Genomic DNA, 4,198 nt, shown 5'->3' with positions numbered 1-4,198 from the left:
CTGAAAGTTGTGAAGCGCCCCCCGAACTCCTGGGGACGTGGAATGCAAGGCGCGTTCAATAGGCAATATGCGAAATTGCTTCGTGCTCTGGCAACACATTGCGCTTTGACCTCGCCGCCATTTTATTGTGGGCGAGTGGTCCACGGAAAAGCGTTCGCTAGAACGGCCGTACGACTGGCTCCCACTCGCTTCATTGCGCTGAGATATTGTGATGGCGATAGCGCGACGTTTCCCAGTGCCCGAACATGTGATGTGGACGAAATTTTTAGAAAACTTGCCGCATATATCGTACGACAGGGTAGCAGACTTAATCAACCAGGCGCCGAGGTCGTCCAAGCCGCAAAGCAAGTCTTATGCCTTGGCCGTGGAGGCGTATACCCTGCCGTCTTCGGTTCTGACTAACGCCTGCGACACGAGGTTCGTAAGTGACGTATTCTTATGGGAAACTTCTGAAAATATGCAGTGCTTTCCCTTTTGAAGCAACGCACAAGTAGTGCCGCCGATGCCAACGTCGTTCTCAGCGAGGGCGTTCATGTCAGTGCGTGTTTCTTTCACTCTGCGTGCTCACGTGCTTGGAGAGCTTGTCATTATGATTTGGAGTTTATGTTTAGCACGCCCGATCAGCAGGCGTAGTCTCGCAGGAGCTTCGCAGCAGTTCGGGTGGAGCAGTGTGCATGCCTCGAAGCACATCGCTCGTACTATGAAAATAGTTTTTCCGTAAACAAATTTTGCGTCGGCACCTATGCATTACCGGTCTAATATAATCTGTTGCCTTTACGGGTGCGCATGCAGTTTTGTATAAGACATGACGTACGCTAGTGTGTTCACTAAACATTTAGACTGAACTGATGTACAAGGATAAATAGAAAGAACAGAACTGATCAGATAGCTACTGCAAATGTCACGTAAGTTGACAGTGGGACTTTTTAAAAACCTGATTAATGCGGCCCATGTCGGTTTAGAGATTTTTCAGCATCATTAGCATATGATATGGTTTTCCTACCTTTTAACTTAGCAATAAAAAGCAGTGTGTTTGATGTTACACTAGAGGTTGTTTACATCGAAGCACTTCATGCAGGTTTTGTATTATTGCACTGCAACGTCAGCTCGACAAGGTTTTTCCCCGAATGACCTAGTACTTTGTGGAGAGTAGGATTCATAACCTTGTTGCTTTGTATAAAGCTTTCGTGGCACTGTAGGTGCACCTTGTTTTATTCCTACTTGTGATATGGCATTTGGTAAAAACATGAGAAACTTGGCTGTGTGCAGCTTACAAAGTTCTTTTTTTGTTCTTGTTGTTGCTTTACAGTCTTGCGATTGTATATGCACGTGCCACGGGTTACCGAAGCCAGAAAAACAATGGCCGGCCGTACGAAGTCAGCCTGGTTTGAAGAGCGACAGTGAAGCAGTGGCCGACTCTACGTGCGAGTGCCCCGCTGGGGCTGGTGGCGCGTGCAGCCACAATCTTGCGGCTCTGCGCCTCCTTGTTCTACTGAAGCAGACGGGCTTCAACGAGGCACCACCAGAGCTCTCGTGCACCGAGTGTCCGCAGCAGTGGAGGCGCCCCCGACGACAAGGCCCATTGCCGTGCAGACTGTGCGCTGGTGGAGTTCGCGTGAGGGTGGCATGGGCATGCCAATGCCCGTGTGACCTTTTGATGCCCGGGCTGAACCGAACCACTGCCGTGTACAGCTGCAGCGGTCGCCAACGAACTTTGGTGGTCGCTAAACCAGTTTATCGATGACGCAGAAGCTCATGCCACTGGTTCCCGGCTCGGACACACTGCAAGAACCACGGCCCGTCACGACTGAAGCCAGTCATAAATCGACAAAACGTTTACATGTTTTTTTTTCTTTTTTTCAGAGCAGCCTTAGACTGGCATCAAAATGTGAAATAAACGTGTTCAACAACAACAACAACAAAAGGAGCAGCAACAACTTGATGCGATTCATAGACTGGGAGAGGACATTCAGAGCCTTGGGACCTTGAACTTTGCTGCTGTTCTCCTTGCAGCTAGGGCGCTGTCAGTGGACACGAAACTTGGGCCTGCGCCTGCTGGACCTGCACTGTCGTACCAGCAGGCAAAACTCCCTGCAGGTTTCGCTGCGTGGATGTCACCCAGCATTTCACAAGGGGCAGCCACAGTGACACCAGACCATTGCATCTTTTGGAAAGCGGTGGAAGGATACTTACAAGATACAAGCAAACGAACATTCCGTGTGACGTCATGAACTAGGTTTGTCTTAGCTGCTTCGTTGTTCAGTTTAGTTTAGAAACAGAGGCACTATCACAAATTCATCTCGCAAAGAGTAGAGGTCGCACTAATATGTGCATTGCAAGACTAATGAAGCACTACAATACGGCTTATAATACCTAGAGGTTCCGGTTTGCGGCTACCACACAACTTGTAATGTAACCACCCACACATTTTTTCCTGGGCTCAATACCCTTTTCTAGCAGCCTTTCCTGGATATCGCCCTTCACAGCAAGGCTTAAGAGGCATTAATCACTTGTGGGAACTCAGGGGCATTTAAATCAGTTGATGTTTAATCTTGAGGTAGCTTCAAAGGTTTCTAGGAGATGAGAGCCGGAGGCAGCCAAAAGGCAGAAGACCGTACAACCAAGAGCTGGCTGCCTCCATAGCTGTGTGTTTGATAATGAAACATAAATACAGGTCAGGTGAGTTGCAACACAACAAAACAGCTGCAACACAACTGAACGGATGAGACTAAAAGGCAGAGAATGAATCACGTCTCACAAATAAATGGGACTGCCGACCTCTGAACTCTGTCATGAGCAGGAGTTATGCATTTACAGAATTTCCACTGGCCACTGCTACATCACGCGGAACGCCATATAGTCAAGCCCTGGCGATACTACATGGTTCCAGTTTTCCAAACCTCTGGCAGTGCATCCTGGTATCTGGGAATTCCAAATTTTATTTTGTTGGTAAAGTAAAGTAAAATCAGTGAGTCAGCACCGAATGGAAAAGTTGCGTCCGCGCAAGTTTGGGGAAATGAATTTAAGTGCCAGAGCAGACACTATCCTGTTCGCGAGGGGCATAACCCTCCTCCTCCGAATGACCCAGTTTTATTGCTGTGCAGTGAGCATGCCTCCATCTTTATTGCGGACACAACGGAGCTTGAACGCGGACAAGCGGACGAGCTGCCTTTATAGGAAGCGTGTATGGCATGTTACTCCGAGTAGAGGAAGCTCTACACATCACTATGCGTGATCACCTTCAAACCTACCATGTCTACGGCGTCTACCTACATGGTGTAATTTCGTTACAAGACTGTCCCGTCCGAACTGTTCAGTTCTGTCAGTCTAGCTACCCCAACAGCAGCGTCGGACTGTTCACTCGACTGCGGGGAATCACTGTCGTTGAGACGTCACACATACAACATGCAAATGCTTGGGCAACCTCAGATTTCTTTCGGTCCGATGGAACGACGTACGCTACGAAGATGTCCAGTACTTTTCGGAAAAGCCTTTAAAATAAGAAATGGCCACACACAATTTAATGTGTTGTAGCAGCTTGCAGGATTCTCCTTCTATAGCGTCCATACAGTTACAAGGAAAGAGGTGCTAAGCCCACAGAAAATTAAAAGAATTTTCGAGGGAATTAGAGAAACCACAGAATCTGTCTCTTGGGGGGATGATTACCTGTAAGTTTGGGCAGTTATTTAAAGCCTGTATTTATCTTTAGGCTAGAAACTTGTGCAGTCCTGTGTTAAAACAAACTACTCTGGCAGGGCCAGGCAAACTTCTGTAAAAAAATCTGTGGTGTTCGAATTCAAGAGCTATGTGCGGCCTGTCACTGTCACTGCAGAGTGACAGTGACAGGCCGCAATGCAGAGCGCCCGCTTTGCGAGCACTAGTGCTCGAAGCACAAATAATTGATGATGGCGGGCACTGGAGTACAGCCAGGTATACTAAAGCAGCGTCAAAGTTGCAATGGAAAGCACCGACCCCGCATGTCTTCACTCTTTCCGAAGAGCAGGCAGCTTATAATAAGGTGAGCCGGTAGCAGAAGGGAAACTAGAGAAATCACCACGTACAGTAAGCCTATCTTGAAGAGTTAAAAAGAAACATGTGGAGAAAAAGATCGGAACATACAGGCAAGGCGTTAGAGGTTCGCTGCATTGTGATGTGTACGAAGTGCAATTTTTCTTTCAGTCTTCCGTTATAGTTCCAC

General features: G+C 47.9%; 1 pseudogene; it reads left to right on the top strand.

The window, feature by feature from the left end:
- Positions 1-211: 211 nt before the first annotated feature.
- Positions 212-2,231, top strand: LOC144148348 (uncharacterized; annotated as a pseudogene).
- The last annotated feature ends 1,967 nt before the right edge of the window (positions 2,232-4,198 follow it).

This window comes from Haemaphysalis longicornis, unplaced genomic scaffold (assembly GCF_048455015.1).
Source record: "Haemaphysalis longicornis isolate Haplotype H1 unplaced genomic scaffold, Haemaphysalis longicornis Haplotype H1 scaffold_8, whole genome shotgun sequence".
NCBI classification, from domain to species: Eukaryota; Metazoa; Arthropoda; class Arachnida; order Ixodida; family Ixodidae; genus Haemaphysalis; species Haemaphysalis longicornis.
The sequence above is the reverse complement of the archived record's forward strand: the minus strand, read 5'-3'. Positions and strand labels throughout refer to the sequence as shown.